At 40.9% G+C, this 20419-nt stretch overlaps 1 protein-coding gene across 1 annotated transcript in view; it reads left to right on the top strand.

Annotated features, from left to right (window-relative positions):
- The first annotated feature begins 299 nt into the window (after positions 1–299).
- Positions 300–20419, top strand: part of ECHDC1 (ethylmalonyl-CoA decarboxylase 1) — a 57850-nt gene continuing 37730 nt past the window's right edge. Inside the window, exon 1 of the mRNA XM_056488811.1 lies at positions 300–376. The gene's annotated coding sequence lies outside the window, so the exon portion shown is untranslated. The remainder of the gene's footprint in view (positions 377–20419) is intronic.

The raw sequence follows: 20419 nt of genomic DNA, 5'->3' as shown, positions 1-20419 counted from the left end.
GTGTTTTCTGTCTGAATTTTGTAGGCAGGACTCAGAAGCTGAGATCTCAGTATGGTATGGGCTAAAGGGAAAAAGAACAGCTGAGCACACCAATAAATTAAAAATAGACGTAGTAGCTATGCCGAAAGGGACAAGGTTCTGCAATCATGCTGTCTGGCTCAGCATTCCCCTCAGATCAGAAAACTGGGAGCAGGAGGGAGGGACTCAGACTCACCCTTCCTATATGGTTTCACTCATATCCTGCTGGGGACAGAGCCCATTTCTTTAATTATGAGGATGTGGCTAAGGAGGAGCCAGAACAGTAAATGTTGATGTGGACAGAGATCATAAAGCCCTGCTCATTTGTGTTTTCTTGAAGTACTATGTAGCAGCAACAGTAAGTGCATCTCTTGTCTCTTTTAGATATCTTCAGGGAAATGTGAGGCTTTCCTGATTTGTTGTTTTAATTGGGTGAAGAAAAAAAAAAGGAAGATGGAATTATTAGTCTGGAACTCAGCATACTTGAAACAGAGCATTTCTGAGCTGGGATGTTCTTGAGAGAGTACTTCTAGATACCTAGGAGCTTTTCATGGCATTCATCTGGAATTTGCCTTTCCTCCTTTAATCTCATCCCCTTAGGAGAGATTTTCACAGAACTGCATAAGCAATTAATATAGAAGTAATTCCTTTTTGCTTCTTATATGTAATTGGCAGAACAATTAACCATTTTATTGCTATCGATATCCTCAGGAATTAGGCACATAAGTACTTTTGGGATTTGAGCCAAACCTCTGTGAAGAGATCTCCTTTTTGCATTTATAAAATTTCTGGTCAGTCTCCCCACACCTAAATGCCATAATCTGCCTAGAATATTAGTGTTTCACTCATATCCTGCTGGGGACAGAGCCCATTTCTTTAATAATGAGGATGTGACTAAGGAGGAACCCAGTCATACATGCCATATTCTTTTGCCAAGCTTGCTGGGACAAAATCTACGCCTCACTCTTAGAGCTGTAGGCTGTACATCCTGATCTTCCTCTGTTCTCATCCAGGTCATGGGGTGAGAGCTGATCCATGTCCTGCAGCTCAGGGAGGATGTGAAATGGGGATATGTGGGGATGCTCATCAGAGGAAGAAATTTTCTCAGATGTAAGTTAGGTCAAACAGAGGCTAAAAAATTCAATCCCCAAAGCAAACAAAATGCAGCTGGATGCAATTACTGGAGTGAGCTCTATCCATTCCACGTCTGCCTTGGGTTCTTGCACCACTAGTAATCACTAATGGAGCTTTTTGACATGAGAAAAAGAAAACAACCGCTTCAACCCTACCTTGGCTGGCTTTATAGCATGTGCTTTCCTGCAGTATTTCTACAGAATGGATTTTGAAAGATGGTTTGGCTTTGACAGCCTTTTTTGAAAGACTCAGCTGACCTTTCCTGAGAACTAAGACAAAAGTGAGCTGCCTGCTTCATTTCCCCCTCACTCCTTGACAGCTTCATATACATAATAACACTTACAACTGGCAGCTGACATTTACATTGACTGCATAACATGACCTCAAAGGAGAGAGGCTTTCTGACATAAAAAGTTTGTAAAATGATAGTGAACTTGTGTGTTCTGCAAAATAAAATATAAAAATAAGTGGGATCCAGTGAATGGGGAATAGCTCAGTGGAGTTTGAGAGTTTTGCTATGTACCTGTGCTGCACCACAGTCCAAACTGCTCTTTTCTGCCTTGAATGTCTGGATCAGTTTCCTCACTAGCATTTCTATTACAGCCAGCAATAGGAAAACAGGAACAGGCAGAAACCAGCTCTGAACTTGCTCCACCTCCTGGCTGCTGGGTTTTACTCTCTGCCTGTGAAATCCAGCTTCAGCCCCAGGCTTTCATTAACTTCCTACCCTATGAAAGTTTTCTTTAAAATGGGTACTCCCATCAAACCAGACCCCTCTAGCACTGCCAAACCCAAAGCAGTGCTGAGGCAAAATTTGAAGACATGAGCAGATATCAGTGTGCACAATGGCCTGGATTTTTAGGGAATGCCAGCTGCTGCAGTTGCAACCATGATGCCTACATGAAGAAAGATTCTGGTCTCCTTCTGCACCTGTGATTTCCTAGTGCTTACATTTCAGTGTTTTTGGGTCAATCATCCCTGTCAGCTCTTTAGTAGATATAATAAAGACTTATATTCTTAAGGATTGCTGTTGCTGTTGCAAGACATTAAGGTAATAAGCAGGAAGAAGCCTGACAGGATTGTTTAGTAACACACTGAGGATGATGCAGTTTATAGCCTATCTCCTTTGTTTTTTATCTTTTGCTTTCCTCCACATCTCTGGTCCTTGGACATTTAAATGGAAAACCTGTTTAGATTCAACAAATTGCATTTGTGATTTTCACATGTAATTTTTTTTTTTTTTTAATTGAATCAATAAGTGCAAATAAAATCTATAAGAAACTAACTCTTGTAAAAAGCTTGTGCAGCCTTCTGCCATGCAGCAGGCAGTCCCTGACTCAGTACACACTGCCTATCTAAGCTATTTCATCAGCCAAATGAAAAAAGACACATGGACCAAAAAATAATGGTAGATCCATGGGTTAATCTCTCACCGGGCACAGAGGAACTGAGGGCCTCTAAACAATTTCCCATATCATGTTGTTTCCAGAGAATAATTTTGGGTCATCCATTTATGCTGACTGAATATTTAGCTTGGGATCAGCTTTTTGAATCATGGATACTGATACTCCTGCTTACAGGGCTAACTTGTTGCCTCGGTGATTTAAAGGAATTATTAGATCTCCAAATCTGGCTTCCTGTAAAACAACAGCCATTACACCTCATCCACTATTCTTGTAATGAGTGCAATAATTCATTTCTGATGCAAAAGTAATGCATTTACATCAAGCTTCTGGAAGAAACCAGACCACAGAGATGGAGAATCTGTCTTACCATTCAGTGTGTTCTGGATTGTTTGGTTTATGTTAGTGTATGCACATACACACATGCACATACATGAAAGCAAGTTATAGGTATATATCTGATTTCTCATATTAATAACTTTGGCTTCATTTTTCAGCTACTGTTACTGTAGCACTATATCTACAAAATTAGTTATAATTAAACTTTATGTATTTTCTCATGAAGTGCCACCATGAAACCATGACAATTTTTTTGTCATGATGGAACTCTTCAGGTAATTTTGTTAGTTTGCTTGTTTGTTTGTTTGCTTGTTCCCTAGCATAGTGCCTAGTTTATGCCTCTTCTTCCTCAACGAGGAACTTTGCAGGTTTGTGTTGAAGCTATTTTCAGTGAATATTTCCAGTTTACCAAGAGGTCAAGATCATTATGGTCACCACTCTTAGCATGATCTTCTATATTTCTCATTTTTCATGTTGTTTCATCAAAAGCAGTGTGCCCAGCAGCTTGAAGGAGGTGATTCTCTCCCTCTACTCTTGTGAGACTCCACCTGGAGTACTGCCTGCAGTTTTGGGACCCTCAGCATAAGAAGAAGGTGGACGTGTTAGAACAATCCCAGAAGAAGGGTCACAAAGATAATCAGAGGACTGGAGCAGTTTGAGTTATTCAGCCTGGAGAGACCTTACAGCATCCTTTTAGTACCTAAAGGGGGCCTACAAGAGACATGGAGAGGACTATAAGGACTATCCTCTAGGGATAGAACAAGGGGAAATGGCTTCAAACTGGGAGTAGAATTAGATTAGATATTAGGAAGAAATTCTTCACTTTGAGGGTGGTGAGGCACTGGCACAGGTTTCCCAGAGAAGTTGTGGATGCCCCATCTTTGGAGTGCTCAGTGCCAAGTTGGATGTGGCTTGGACCAGCTTTGTCTAGTGGTGGCATCCCTGCCCATGGCAGGAGGATTGGAATTAAATTATCATTAACCCAGTGTTCCAACACAAACCATTCCATCATTCTATGTGACACTTAGGGACATGTTTTTTGTGCTGGGTTAACAGCTGAACTTGATAAACTTAAAGGCCATTTCTGACATAAAGAATCAATAATTTTAAGATTCTGTATGTGCAAGCTACTTTTATTAACTAAACTCTTCAGTGGGTGAAATCAGGGCTGACTTACACTAAATATTTTTTATGACTTGACACCACATGGTCTTGACACCACCCACACATACCACATTAAATATAACATCAGGTTAGATGGCCTATCATTATTTGAATCTTATGTCTTCTGTTTAAATACTTCCAGATTTGTGATTTTCTCAAGTACACCATGACTTAGAGATACTGACAGAAGGCCATTGATCTTTTGCTGCTTTTTTTTTATGACTCCTGGAGAAAAGCTGTCAAGATCCAGGCTGTAATGCATATTTGGATGTTTTAAAATCCTACTTGAATAATTTTAAGAAAAAATACTTTATTTAATTATTTTCTGGAACATTTTGTGCATATGTTGATTGCAAAATTGTTGTGCTTTGTTAAGAGAGCACTGGATGCAGTTTAAAAATAGTCATCCTAATTAGTTTCCTAAATTGAACTCAGTTATAGTAACATATTCCAAAGCAGGATCATTAAATACAAATCCATGACATCAGAAAAATGTATTAGTGGGCAAGTTCTGCTTATTACTGGAGCTTGTGACAAGGATTAGCTTTACAAGAAAGGTGCTGCCTAAGGAAACAGAGGGGAAAAAACCCTCTTCCACTTTTAATAGCTTTACCATGGAAATCAATGCACTTAACTTACACTAACCCTTTAATACAGATAATGTAGTACCTAAATTCAGCACTGTACCTAAAAACGTGTAATCCTTTGCTTGCACTACCATAAGATGATAAAACTTGTGAAACATTGCATTTTAATTTGTTATGAGACTTGCATTGCTGGGAAGTCATGGCTCAAATTCGCAGATGTGGATTCTTTGAATAAATACTAGATAGAATGAAATCTCAAGAATATTTCAGGAAATTTCAGGAATAGTTCTTAAGAAATTATTCTGGATTTAATTTTCTTAAAGGAAAATGACATTTAACTGTAACTTCCCTTGTCTTTTTTTCTCTTGACACCATTATTTATTCACAATGTGTGAAGAACTGCTAGCAACCAAACTGCTCTGTGAATTTGACTTTTATTTGCTGCAGTACAGTTGAGTTTGTACTATTGTGCTAATTTGCTAAACTCACCCATGTGCTGGCATTATTAGAGCTGGGCACAGAAGCCATTCCCCTTCACACTGCTTCTTGCTGTGCTTTGTGCTTGCTATCAGGAGTGACATGATTGTTTCTGATGGCTGGCTGGCTCCAATTCCATCTTAAAAATCCCACTAGAATTTTTTTTTTTTTTTTTTTTTTTTTCCCCTGGGAGACATTGACATTAATAGAAATTAGGAACTCCAGAAACTATGGAAACATTTCGTTTTCCACCCAAACAGGCTCTATGCAGGACATTTTTCCAACAGTAAATAGAACCCTGTCAGATTGATTGCTTGGGTGTACAGTTTGTATTTAATTTCCAGTCCTCAGAATCACATAGGTTTATTGCAATGTTCATATGGAATAAACAGCAGAACTGGAGATCCAGAGCCCTAACATGCCTTCTACCAATAAGGCAACTCTTCCTGTTCAAAGGGGGCTCAAAGCACCTTTAATGCCTGCGTGGAGGAAAGACAACCAGAAGAGTTTCCTGAGAGATAAAGAGGAAGCAGATCCAGATGGGAAGATGGAGAAGCCAAATCCTGTAATGTTCCATCTGTTCTGGTTAGTGAGATACTTTCATGGTTAGATAAGTAAATGTTTTATTTAAAGGTACCCTAAGGCTAGTATGGTTCATGCCAGAGGTTGGTTTGTCTCCCTCATATTTCAGCATGATGCATTGATGACAGAAAATGCTCCTTGGCAGACCAGAAGACACCTTCTGAAATAGAGACTGAACTTTTGTTCAGAAGAAGAGAAAAGTCTCATTTGCTAATTTTCTAATTGCAAAAATTTAGGCTAAATTCTGATTTAGCAATTTATTTTAAGGGCTCATCAGAAAGCCTGTCTACTAACTTGGAAAGTTATGCCTCATCCAATTTGACTTTCCATAATTGTCACTGAAGGCGAAGTCTCTTTTCTGGGATGTTCCTGTAAGAAAAAAATATTTCTTCATTGAAAAATGAAGCTTCCAGGACGAGAGAACAGCTGGACTTCATTGATTTTTAACTTATGACAAACACCCCTGGTTATGTTTTGCAGAATGAAGCCAGCTTCCTGAGGAGAGAAAAGGTTGTGTTTGCCTTCCTGATCAGGCTGCAACAGTTTCTTCATTTCCTAGGAATGCTGGTGCAGTACTTCTCTTTTTTTCAAACAATTCAGGCAAAAATTTGGGAACATCCATGGTTATTTTAAAGCAATTTGCACTCTGTATTTCATTATACTGTCTCCTGAACTGCTCAGATATCCAAAAGCATCCAAATGATGCTGTCACGGAAGCACGTCTTCATTCTATCAACCCACAAGCACAACAGCAACACTACTGGCACTTATGGCTTTGTGGCTGTAAAGTCAATGTGCTAATCTGAAGCAGGTTGTTTTGGCCTCTGCTTCTTTCCTGTAAAAACCCAGCACCACATTGTGATATGGATGTGCTCTGGAGCACAGTGTTAGCACAAGGCACAGCTCTGCTGGCAAAGCAAGTGCTGCTGCCTTGAAATGAACTTGAAATGGATGACTGGGATTTCCATTTTCCACCAAGATGCTTAGATGCCATTAGAGTTTTTTCTTATTCCATAGATGAGAAAAAACTTTGTAAACAAGAATGAAACCCAGTGAACCTGCAGGCACTTTGATTAGCTATGCTACCATGGCACAACCTTACTCTGGCTGGTTTCAGTGGTTTATTATTAAAGCCAGAGGAAGCACTGTCAGGTGTAGAGCTGGGCAGTCTGTTAAACCTATTGCTGAACAGATTAATGGAAAGCTTAATGAAAAATAGTTTGCTTAAGAGCCCTTTTGAAAGGGATTGATTTGGCATGAGCCAGATTTTTTCTTTAACCAATATAATGCAAAACTTCAGTATGCCCCATCTAGACACAGACTAGTTTTCCGACTAAGTTTTCCTTGGATTAGTTTCATGCTATCCCTTCTCCTCTTCCCCACCTCTCCCAACAAAGTGTTTGAAGAACAGTCTCAGTCTTAATTCAAACCATAAGATTTAAGTAAATGCTGCCCTGTAAATAACCCAATTCTTCCCCCTTGTGGCATTCCTAGCAAGAATCACAATTTGAGATGTTTATGGTAAGTATTTTGCAAAGCTGACAGGCCCAAACCCTTGTACATTTGTAGCTACAGGCAGGGAGAGAGGGGAGGGCAGCAGAGGTCTGAGGCAGGATGTGAAGATGACTTGTGTCACTTTTGACACGAGTTCAGTGCTGCAGCTCCAGGAGCAGTGGTGCCTGGCTATGCAGCTGTCCTGCACTGTCCTGTCCAGGGCAGTGTGGCTCTGCTGAGAGGCCATTCTGTTTCCAGGGGGCTCGTGCTCTGCCAGGGACACCATTTACCTCCATGCTACCCCAGTGATCTCTGGACTCAGACAAGTGGCATGTCCCTGCAGACACAAGTCACTCCTCAGCAGTGCCTCATGAACAACCTGCTCTTCTTGCCCTTGTCCCTGACATTCATTTACACAGAACCCACCAAGGACTTCTGGCATTTGATAAGCTGTCAAAGCAATGAAGATTTGGTTCCTCAAAGGAGATCTTTCATTCCTGTGACTTGGAGTAGTAATGGCAGAGGATGATGCTTTCAATGTGCCAGTAGCAATGCAGAGAGCAAGTTTCAGAGAAACTGCAAGTGAATTTCAGGATATACTATGTCGTTCATTTTATGAAGTAATCAAAATATAACTTAAGGGAAGGGTTTTGCTCACCACTCCTTTTCCTGTAGGGACTTGGAGAAATAAATCTGTCTAGCAAACACCCCTGCTTCTCCACATTTATCCTCATTTAATGCCAGATTCCTGCCTCAATATCTTGCTTCTGAGCAAGATTTGAGCTTTTTTCTCAGTTTGTAATGAAAACAAACAAACAAACAAACAAAAAAAAAAAAAAAAAAAATCCAAACAACGGACTTCCTGTAAAGAAGGGAGGGGAATGCTCTTGGTTCACATCATAGAAATTCCTGTTTGAAGTTCTGATTCTTCAACCCCAGCACACCTTTGAGCCTTGTGAGCCACTGTAAGGCTCTCTTGGAGACCTCACTGTATCAGTGTGTACCTGTCAGAGTAACTACCAGGTGTTACAAATGGGCATCAGGTAATTTAACAGCAGAAAAGTACTCCTGCCATTAAAGTCTTTGCAGCACCTTTAACTAAGGCAGAGCTGAATATTATCTGCACATTTTTCTTTCACTTCACACTGCAGACAAGGTAAAGGGCACACATTTCCACTACAATTTTTCCTCCTTGGAAAATCAGAGCCTAAATCTACTTTCAACATGAAAAATAAAGAATAAAAAATATAAAATAAAAAAACAAACAAACAAAACCCAAAACCAAAACAAACCAACCTACCAACCAAAAAAAAAAAAAAAAAAACAAAAACCAAAACCCAATTTTCAGTCTGTTTCAAAAGCCTGGCCTGGAGAGTCCCTACAAATTCATGCTGCAGTAAACCAACACTTTTATTTTCCATCCTTAAAATAGCAACAACCTCCTATTTAATTTCCCTGGTAACTGTATGGAAGAGAGTAGAGGATTCCCTGGCACAGATCTGCAGAGTAATAACTGAATTTCATCATGAGCCATTTCAAAATATCATCTGCTGGTTATTTTTTCCTTAATTCTCCCCAAACCCCCTGCCCATAATCAAGCCTTCTTACACAATTTTATTTGCCCCAACACAGGCTCTCATGTATTTCACTACCACGTTGGTCAGATCCATTGGTCTGCTGTTTTGTAGTACCACAGATACACAGTGTCCATAAGCTTGACATGCATTTTGTAGCTGCTGTGTGTTGGTGGAAATCTCAGGTCATTAACTGAATACAGCTGAGGACACAGAGGAACTGGCCCCAACATTGCAGCTTGGAAAATCTCAGCTTAAAATGACAGATATATACACAAAAATGTTAGAAAATAGGCATTTTGGTCACCTTCTTTGGTCAAATCACCTAGGCATAATGAGCAGGTGTATTACTAAGGGAAAAGCCAAGGCTAGGCTGAGGTAGTGTAATTCAGGGTCATGGAAGCAGCTGCTCAAACCATGGTCATTTTGCAAATCCCTCATAAAAGTCAGCTTTGTTTGTTATACAGCACCAGTTTCCCAGTGCTATTGATCAAAGTTTGTCACCTTGTCTATATATTACTTTGGAGAAGCAGTTCATGGCCAGCAGGCAGCTGATTCCTTCCCACAACTGGACTGGGAAATAGTCTTCTGTGAGACAGCCAAAAACATATTTCATGGAACATGTGCTGGAATATTATACTTCCAGTAAGATGGAGACATATCTGCTTCTATCTGAGGACTGTGTCCATGCCTTTTCATAATTATGATGATGTAGCTTCTGCTGCCTGTCTGATGGTGTGAGAGGAGGCAGGCAGCTGCAGGGTGATACTGGATTATTGGATTACAGAGATACAGCTGTGGGTCTGTTCTGGCAACTACAGCTGTACATAGTCTTTGTAGGGCAGTCACAGTTTGCAGTTTGGGACACCATTCACTGAAGTTTAGGGATATAGCATCATACATTCTTGCTTACAGTGATATGCTTTAAAATGCCTTGGTTTTATGCTTCTGTAACACAGTGTACTCAAGGAGGCACTTGGTACTGGACACTGATTTATAAACCCTGAGCCCAGGACAGAGGGAACTACCTCATCTAACCATCTGACAAAACAAAGACTGCATTTCACCCACTTATCCTCACTCTGAGTGTAGCTAATTGAGAATTTGACTGGAAGATGTTTGAACCAAATGTACATGAAGAGATAAAAAGCCCTCTGGTTCTCTTGGCATTTATTCCCACAGTTAATTCCCCACACCACCCCTGTGCTTAAAAAACTGGTGTCTATTTTCTCACCTAAAAACACAAAGGATTTCTCCTATTAATGAGGTAGATATCAGCTCACATCACCACTTTTTCTCTGCTGGCATGAAGGAAGCCAGTACCTCCTCCCAGTGCAGGCATGAGGATGACAGCACTGAGCCAAGGCATAGATGATGCACAAGCCTCAGCCTGGCTTCTGTGTGACTCCTCTAGTGCAGGCAGCTGCTGCTGGCATGGGCTGCCTGCCTCACCTGCTCAGCACCACCTGTCCCTAGGGACCTGCCTGGCAGTGCAACTGCTCTGGCATCTCTGCTGCAGAAAGGAAAGGGTGGCCACCCCTCAGAGAGGTGAAGGCAGCAGTAAATGAGGAGCTGAGGTCTCTTCCCATCAAGAAGCTGCAACTCCAGAAGTCTCCATCCTGACGCAAACTTGAGGTACAAGGCTTCATGCTGTTTACTTCTTGAAGTAAATTCTGCCCTGGGAATACCAGGCCAAACTAAAATGCATATGATCAATGTGTTGTCTTCCATGAAGCTGTGTCACACACATCAACACAGTGCCAGCTATGATGTCCTCTGTCCCTCCATCCTGCTGCAAAAATTGGGTTTGCCCATTTATCTGACCCTGAACTTGCTTATTATTGTAGAAATACTGCATTTCTGCTTTGTTTGCTGGAGTATGACCCAGTTACTTTGGGAGTGCATATAACTACTAATAATGATTAATAATATTGTTTAATCTGAAAGAAATGCCGAGATGACTAGCAGCTCTTCCATTATTTCTTTGGAAGCAAGCCCCATGACTGTCCCAGACCCAGGTCATGGTAGTCCCAGATATAAGCAGAAGTACCAGAGCTTGCAGCCTCTGTTCGTGGCCCTCATGAGCTGTGTGGAGTCATCCTGGAAGCTCACACCCAGTGAGCTCCATGGCTGAAAGAAAGGGCAATTTCATCTCTGTTCTGGGGCAAATGTAAACTAAGCTACACAGTACATGTTCCTGTGAATCACACTGTTTCTATGACTTTCAAGTTTCTGGGACTAAGAAGAGTCCCTCATTGCATTTTCCTCTAGAAAATCCATGTGGCACCTGAATGTGAAGCTAAAGGATGTGCCTGAACAGTAATTCCATGTCTACTCTCAGCACCCACCCTTAACTCAAGAGAGTCTCAGGCTAAGGTAGTCCTTCTGCTAAAGATGCCATTCTTGTTCTATGCTGAGGAAAGGCTATGTAGAGTAGGTACCTCAAGCTTATCAAAATACACCAATGTTTTGAAGAGCACAGTGAGGTAAAAGTAGGCCAATATAATTTGTTGGCACACACAAGTTTTTTTTTTTTTTCCTCTCTCTCTCTGTCTGTCAATCTATCTCTCTCTCTATGTTTCTTTTCCAACTGAGTCACTATGAAGTGTTACATGCTAGAGAAATTAATCTTGGTTTTCTCACCCAAGACTCAGTAAATGGATTATGACCTCTGTCATGCAGCTGTCAGGACAGACAGGATGACACTTGGGCATTGAGATATAACAGTGTCTACCTATCAGCACAAGTCCTGCAGCTGAGACCACAAAAAGTATGGCCAAAGCAAGGGATCCTTTTGTTTTGTGCCAAAAGTGTTGACAGCACAATACCATCTTTGCAAATATTTGATTGTCTCCAGTCTTGGTGAGACCAAGGAAGCAATCTGTGCACAACACCTTATTTGTCCTTTTTCCCTCATCTTTTTTGCTTGTCTATGGACACTTCCCTTCTGCTTTCACTATATAAACTTGCCATTGTTATTAATGCCTTGCTCCTTGTTGCTTCCTGCTTTGACTTAATAAGGCAAGAGGAGAGGAGCAGCCCCCATAAAAGAAATAAATATTATTACTACAAGGGATGAAAACTACACTGTCCCTGGGTTGTAAGCTACCACATTTTGTTTCTGGGAGAGACAGAAAAGGCAGCTGAAGTCCTTAAACTACCCATATCATATGAGCTGTAATATCCTGGAAAGTGTGCCAAGGAGTCCTGAATATCTTGGGCAGATGAACCTGTTCCAGCAATAGATTTCTTCTCTGAGCTCATCCTGCTTCCAGGGTGACAGGGATGCTTGCAGTCCTTTGATGCAGTGCAGGCCTGAAGTGTGTAAGCATGGTGTCAGAAGACAGCTATATTTACCACAAATTCTGCCTGTGTAGGAAAAAGTGGAGGCTTTTCCTGATGTGAACTGCTGTGATGTATCAAACTGAGTGCACCTGGGAAAGGATCTCAGAGCACAGGATAGTGCCAGTAAAATGTCAAAAAGACTTTGATATTCTGGAGAACAGGGAAACCAGGAAACGTTTTATACACAAGAAATTTTGTCAGTTTAAATTTCCAAACATAATTAAAATAATTGTGAGATTATCCATTTTTAATTTTTAAAATTCAATTTACTCCTTTAGCACTCTTAAAAATGTGATTTAAATTCTTCAGATCTGAAGAATCCCAATAAAGAAGTACTACATATGTGTGAACATCCCATTTTTACTATGATTTTTATCCTGAAAATTATTCTGTCTGTGCATCAGTCACTTCCCTTACAGTTTTTGAACCCTTTGTTTTATGTCAGCCAAGTCTGACAGGGTCTCCAGGTCTCAAAGGTATTCAGATTCCTGAAAATTCCAGATAAGTCAGCTGAGTGGACTCAAATTAATTCCCCTTCCAGGGAAATTTAAGCAAAATAACTACAACTCCCTCTTTCCAGCATTGGTCACCCACTGCAAAAGGAGCCAGCCAGCATAGGATGTATGTTGGAATTTGTTGTCTCTGCCTTGGGGTGGCCAATGGGGAATGTTGTGCTGTTGCAAAGGAGTTAGATGAGCCAGGAAGGCACAAATCTATAGGAAATTATATCTCCTTGCTTTTCTTGCTCACAGGAAAAAAATGTCTAGTCAGTCCCAGTACAGAGTCTCCTGGGCTTGGAGGGGGTAATGAATGTTGGTCTTGCTGTAGTCCATCATCCTTTCCTCTATACAGCCCTAAATATACATTATGATTAGTAAAATAATGGAATTTTTGTGCTGTTTGAAACTAGTATTGATTCCACTCCAAAAGCACTATGAGGCACGGTAGTATATCAGGGACCTGAAAAGTCCCAGATTTTATGTGTTGGAAGGGTACAACAGGAAGAGGAATGAACCCATATGGCAGCTAATACAGAAAAAAAATTGGAGAATCATTTCTAGTGTTTTATACTTCTTATTTTTCATGTTTGACAAGAGTCCTGAAAAAAGGTCTCTTGAAATAAATGTTCTCAGGCTATTCTATTTTCAAGTGTGGAGGAGCTTATTCATGTTATCTTGTATTGACAAAGGCTTTATAAGTTATATCAGGACTGATTTTTAGTTACAGCCTGGAAAAAGCCTTTATTTCTTCTGAAAAACCTTTGTGAGAAGCAGTGGCTCAGGTAGCAGTCAGTCCTGGTTCTGAGTCAGAGCAGTAGCTGGAGCCAGGTGCTACTGCAGGGACCCACTGTCAGCTGCACAGGAGCCCATCAAGAGACGGGATCAGCCAGCCACCACTGCATTTTTGATGGAATTTTTTTCCCCCCTTCCCCTCAAAGAGCTGTACCACATGCATTTCAGGTGGTATTTCAGTCTCTCTTCTACTTGCAGCTGTTTAACAAACAGCTGAGATGCAGCAGAGAGCAATACAGGAAGACACCAAAGTACTGTGGGGTGGCATAAACACATGAGAGAGCTAATGCTGCTTAAGGGTGGCTCTGACCTTGCTGTGACTTGGCAGGTGACAGACAGGGCCTGCCTCATGCTCTGTATCCAGACAAATTTCCTGGTTCACTTTTTCTCTAGCTGCCTAATCCTTCCTCAATGATGCTTGAAGCACAAGCAGCTGTTCTGAGACTCCCAGACAGCTGCAGACAGGTTAGGTGCCACGGCCCCAGACAGGATTTTAACCACCTAGGGCTTGAGGTGAGGCTACTACACTATGCAGCACCTTTGTGCAGAGTCTGTAGGAAGACTAATTTCTGCTGTTTTTGTTTGCAGTGTCTTTTTTGTTTTGAGTTTTTTGTTTGTTTGTTTGTTTGGTTTTAATATGAGATTATGCTTCCTATTTATCTCTTCCTGCTTGGATGAGAAACAGCAAATGGAATACTGCACAGCACAACACATAGCCACAAATGTCTGATCACATTCAATTCAATAGCTAGTGTTAGAAAATACACTATAGAGATTGTCTGTCTAGTCATCCATCCCTCATTCTGCAAAGGGGAGGGGGAGGTAAAGGCAGGACATTCCCCTTTAATACACACACACAAGTTGCCAGCTGCCTTTCAAGCTGGCTGATGTTAATAAGTGTAAAGAGAAGACCAACAGATATCCTAAGTACTCCTGGAAATGATGACATGGTACCTCATCACCAGCTTTATAGGAATACAAAAATAATTTGTCTGCATTAAATAAATTAGTAATTGTGATTAATTCACTTGATTCAGCAGTTAAAAGCTTGTACCCTTTGTTTTCTTCTGTATTGCTGGGAAGTACATGTTGTTGAAGCATCAGAAAGCAGAAAGGAATTTTGTAATGATTCAGGCTTTTTGTTAATATTTCAAATCCTGTATCTGAAAGGTGGTAAGGGAGATGATAAAATCGATGAAGAATTCATTTCTTTATGCTATTTCTTGTCATGATAGGCTGGCCATATTTTCAGATGTACTCTGCAGCAGTCCTGAAATAAAGCTGTCTGACTGCACAACCACATTATGCACAGCCAATGCAAGCATAAGCAGGCCTGCCTCAGGAACACTGTAAATTTACACTCATTCTGACTCCAGACTGCCGTCCCCTGGTTACCTTGGATAGTCCAGGGATTTTGCACCCCTGTTTCTTCAGGCCAGCTGGCAAAATACACCTATCTAGATCAAGTTGAATAAAATAAGATTTCACTGCACTGCTGAAGAAAATATAGCATGATCGATAGGGTGACTCAAAGATATCAATATTGTCATGTTATTTATGTTAGGTGCTACTTCAGGCTGTATTTATTTATTTTAAAAAACCCGAAACACTTAACTGATAGGTTTGTATGCTGTTTGTCCTGCTACCTTGAGTTGACAGGGGTAAATGGGCCAGGATGGGAAACATCAGTACACAACAAAAATCTCTAAAGATTTATTTTGCTTCCAAATCTCTCTGCATTTGCTTTTAGCTTTGAAGTAAAAAAAAAAAAAGCAGTAAATTTTGAAACTGAAAAGAGCAAAAAGAGTGAAAAAGAGCAATGGGTTAGAACTTCAAATCTGTACAGGATTATGCTTGCAATGAGGAAAAGTGAACAGCCTGGTTAATGTTTAAAGAATAGTAGACATAAAATTTTTTTTCTGTGCAAAGAAAGATATATATAAAAACACAGCTTTTTACAATTGTTAAAAAAAATTGACATGTAGATACAAACTAATTTAGCCTAATTAACTACTTCAGAGACATGACCACAGCTATCAACTGTTCTTTAATATTATTAAAATATCCAGATTTAATACCACGAAATCTCAGGTGACAGTCAGAAGTTTCTTTTTTTGATAACTTCTTTTACCATTACAGTATTTTCACATGCTTTGTGCTTCTATTTAATGTTGGCTACTACAAGATGAGCTCTAAGCTGGTCAACTTTCCCATATGAAGTCCAGTAGCCCTGGTGAACCCGGAGTCACAGGATTCAGCAGGCAGCTCTCCCCCAGCCCAGCTGACAACCTCATTATCCATCTTTTGAAATATTTCAGCTGTGGAAGTGATACACTTATGTAACATGTACTTGGGGAAAATAAAACCATCTCTGCTTTTAAAGAGGAATACTCTGAACCTCCTGCCACCACTTAATTCTCACAATTTCTTCATTTGCTATAAAGTGTGAACTAGAAAAATATCAGGAGTCAAAATAGTGATGACCAGGAGAGATGAAATAGGAACAAAATGGCAGATGAGAACAAGGGATAATGCTATCTTAAAGAGGTACCTAAAAATATTCTCATTCATATATTCTCATTCATTATCATTCTCAGTTCTTCTCATTTAGCAACAATTCCCACTTCACATTATAGCATTTTCCTTTTTAACTAGCATCACTATCTCTTCCTGTGAAAAGGGGCATTAGAACAAGGTATTAAAGAAAAAAAAAAAAGCATCAAATTAGTGTTTCTGTGACCAGCAACCATAGGAACTGGAGCTGGGAATCTGGCAGTGTGTCAACCCATCCATACCCCACTGCCCAGAATGGCTGCAGGACTTCTGCCACCACCACCTCACAGTCTCCATGTACAACAGTTGCTTCCCTGGCATGGCAGGTACAGGGGATTCTTTCCATTGACCAGAGACTTGAAGAGGTCTGTCTTGAATCAAGAGTTTGTCTTGCTATAGCTGCAGAGATGTAGCTGCTGTGAGGATGAAGATGGATGGTGTCTGCAGCAGTGAGCTCAGCCATGTGCTTGGTGGAAATGCAGCCATGCTAAGGAATGAAATCTTCAGCCAGATCTCTGCACAGTTTCTCACAGTAGACCTCCTGCAGAGGTATCTAGGTATAGAAGTGCCAATGTAGACTATGATTTCATGTTACAGCTACTGATAATAACTGGAACTGCTCTTCCAAAAGCTCTAATGCACTGGGAGGCAAGAAGGAATGTGGTTTGGCAGGCACAGTGGGCCTGATTCAACCAACTGCTTATGTGTCACTGAAATCAATGGTGCTATTTAGGGGCTTAATTGCTTTGCTGAATCCAGGCCAAAGAGACAGAAAGCAAGATGGCTAGCTGCAAAGCTTGGATATGTATCTTAAATCTTGAACACTTACATCTCTTATCAATATTATGATTCCCCCCAATAATTCACAGTTGTTCAGAAAAGTTTCAGAGTTGCCTTACTTTTTGGCCCTGACTTAGCAAGCATTTTGGTGTACTATTATTCATGCAGATGGTGCCATTTTCTTAAGAACAGAAAGACACAAGTGAAGTGCCACAACAAGCTGTTTTTGCAGGTCAGAGCTGTATTTAATATCTACAGCATTTAAGCATTCCTACCAAGGTTATACAACTGCTAGAGACATCTGGACCTAATACTGAAATGTTCCTAATGCAATCTGTGTGTGCGTGAATATTCTTGTGCCAAAATACTTATTTAAAACTGACTTTAAAAGAAAGAACAATAAGTTCAAGGAGTTATAATTTTTTTCAATTGTTTTTCTTTCAATAACAAACACACCTCAGACAAATAAAAATTAACAGTTTCAATACCAATGTTGAAATTATGTTCTTACTCACTGGTTTAGTCAGTATCCATAAAGAATGACTGCATTTGCCCTAATTAATGCCCCATTTTCAGGAAAGGCTTTAATTAACATCTGACATTTAAGCAGCACTACAATGTGGTGTTCAATTATCACCTGGCCTACTTCAGTGTGATTCAAATGCTCTTGGAGAAAAAGATTATTTATTTCCCCTGAAAGTTTTACAGAATGGAGTAGCAAGAAAGACCTAAGGAAATGAAGAAAAGCAAGCCAGATCTTTGAAGAGATTTAGGGTGTAGTTTTCCAGTACGGTTAGCTTGTCTCAGTGGGTGGCTGCCCCCTCAAAAGAGGAGAACCCACTCATGCACCTCTCAGCTTTGCCCTGGGCCATGTATTTCTAACCCACTTCCTCTCCCCAAATTGGCAAAGCCCTGAGTGCCACTGGGAGAGTCAGAACTAAAAATACAACTGAGCTCATTTGATAACTCAATGCTGCTAAAACAGGATGGTCTTCCTCCTCTAGTTTCCTCCATCTTCTTTCCCCTGCATTGTGTCCCTCAGGCTCCACCAGCAGCAAGCCAAGCTGGTTCAGTTCCTTAGCCCTGCAATCAAAAGTTGCTAGTGGCTGTGCTAAAACAATTTCCTGACAGTTCAGCGAGCTCAGCTGGCTCACCCTTGGTTTTCACACCCAGGAAGGAGAAGGAAAAAGCACGGGACCACTACCTCCCAGTGGAAGTGGGCTGGTAGCTTTTCTTGTGAAAAAAGATCTTATCCTGTGTAGGACAGCACACCACACAGAAACATGTTTTTGTACTGTATATGTTTTCTACCAGAAAATTTGTGTCTAATCAAATGAAAGTGTTGGTGAAGTGAAAGGTGAGAGCATGTGGCAGGGACCTAATGGCCCTTTTGGCTGGACTGAGGCTACTCTTCCCATTGTGAGCTGTAAGCAGAGAGAGGACTTTGCAGAGTAAGAACATATAACTGTTCAAGTTATATGGCACAAAAACATGGACTAATTTAGGCTGGAAAAGGCCTTTGAGTCCATAGAGTCATACACTAACTTAAGTAGCTCATAATGTTTAAATACTCAGTATTTGCTGGGTCACTGAGAGTGTGTGGCAAGCACCAATCTGTGGCAGTGGCCATGCTGAACTTCTCTCCTGCTCTCTGGCCTGATGAATATTTCATTATTCTATAACAAGAGAAAGAGCTTTTAGCAAGGGGGCCAGGGCTCCTTTCCCTCAGCTTCCCAAGAATACACCACAGCCTCTAATCAGAGCACCTTCCCCAGAAAAATGAGCTGGTGTGCTACATGCTGTGCTACAGAGGCAGCTTTTTCTTTACCTCATCTTCCAGCCATGCCTTGCTGGAGCTCAGAATCAGCTCTGCAGGAGGAGATGCTTAAACAACATGGACAGAGAACACAAAATCAACACATTGTGATAGGATGGGTACAGAGCTACCTGTGAAGGGCTAGCCCTTTGCAGACACACCAAGACACAACCACACACCGAATATTGTGTGAGAAATAACACACTGGCAACTTTGGTGCATGAAGTGGAGGACAGGCTGACATGCAAGTACTGATAAGGTTGCAGTTCTGAAGTACTCATGGTGATTGCCCTGTCTCCAATCAGCCCCTGCCTAACAAAATCAAATGTAACTTGGCATGTGGGGCTACATTTAGAAAGCTGCAGCAGCTCTGGGGTATTTCAGATATCTGCAGTGAGGACAGGAGAGACAGCTGGAGTGGTAGTCTTGTTAGCTAACCTGATATAAATTGTCTCTTCCCATGAATCACAGCAGTCAGGCACCAATGGGATTTGGGAGCCTCTAGGGTAAGGCTGAAAGGAGAAACTGAATATCATGATTTTGGATCCAGAAATCCATATTTTAGAAATATTTCAGAAATTTAGGAATAGAATGCATGCGTCCACATTTTTCTGTGGTTCTAGTCTTTGGAGTATATGTTATACCATCCTTTAGCCTGCCACGCTTCCACACTGAGCTGATGATATTTGCCTCCTAAAAATTACAGTCAAGGGACCCTTTATGAACTGACTGTGGGGTTATGTGTTGGTTAGTATCCAATAATTCCTGAGATCTAAGCCCAGATCTGCCATCCATTTGTTCCATTGCTGTGAAAGGAGTTCATAAAAATAGCACCCGGGAGCTCTGTATCAATTGGAATTCAATATTTCAGTCTGGCAGCCTTGAAACCAAGAGTGAAGCATTGCTCTTTTAGCCAGCACATCGTTGCTAGCTTCTGGGTTGGCGACGGGGAATGGGCATATTCTATATAATTCAGGTGGTGACCTGACTCTCCTAGGGCAGTACTGTTTCAGCAATGCAAGGAGAAAATGTTATTGAAATCAGTAGAATTATTTGCAAGAATAAGAGTAAGCAACTTTGCAGGATTGTACATTTTTTTTTCTCTTTCTTATTGTACAGTCAGACATCCAGGGGACTAGTCACCATCTGCTGAAAGTTACAGCCTGTCTGGTCTTTAATGTCTGTTTTCGAAGATGATCTCATTCACCTGTTCATTTTCCTACAGTCCTCTTTCTTCACTCTGAGTGCATCCTAGCCTTTTTGTCGTGCCCTATACGACGCAAGGCAATAAAACCAAAAATGAGGCAAACCGCTTTATGGATGTGCGGGTCCGGTTTGTGCTAGTTCCACCAAGCGCTGCTAGGTGGCAATATGTCACCTGGAAAACCACGAGCTTCCAGCCGCCGTCGCCTCCTCTGTTTCCGACCGCGCCGGGACGTGCCTGGGCATCGCTCCTCTCCGAAACAGGACAATCCTTTGGAGCGGGACCTGGTGAGAGCTGCTTCGCTCACACAGAGCTCTGCTGAGGGTTTCCAGACACAACTGCAGGGCTGAATCCTACTGGAAAAATTCTTTGTGAACACAAGAGGAAAAATAAGAGGCAAGCCTGCTTTGCAGAGTGCTGTGAGAAAGAAATGGATGATTCTATTGTATAAAGATAGCACTACCTGGGACTAGACTATTTCATATTCTTGATTCTGTGAACAATGCAAAGTTGAAAGTATCCATTCAGCGTGAAAAGCTTTTGTTTTTCCACATAAATGATTAATTGAAATCCCCTACATAATCGAATAATTTTTAATTAACTAGGCCAACTTTGGAACATTTGTATTGACAGTTGGGTTGAAAAAGTTATAATAAA

The sequence above is a fragment of the Oenanthe melanoleuca genome, chromosome 3, assembly GCF_029582105.1.
Source record: "Oenanthe melanoleuca isolate GR-GAL-2019-014 chromosome 3, OMel1.0, whole genome shotgun sequence".
NCBI lineage: Eukaryota > Metazoa > Chordata > Aves > Passeriformes > Muscicapidae > Oenanthe > Oenanthe melanoleuca.
This window is presented reverse-complemented; position numbering and strand designations above follow the sequence as displayed.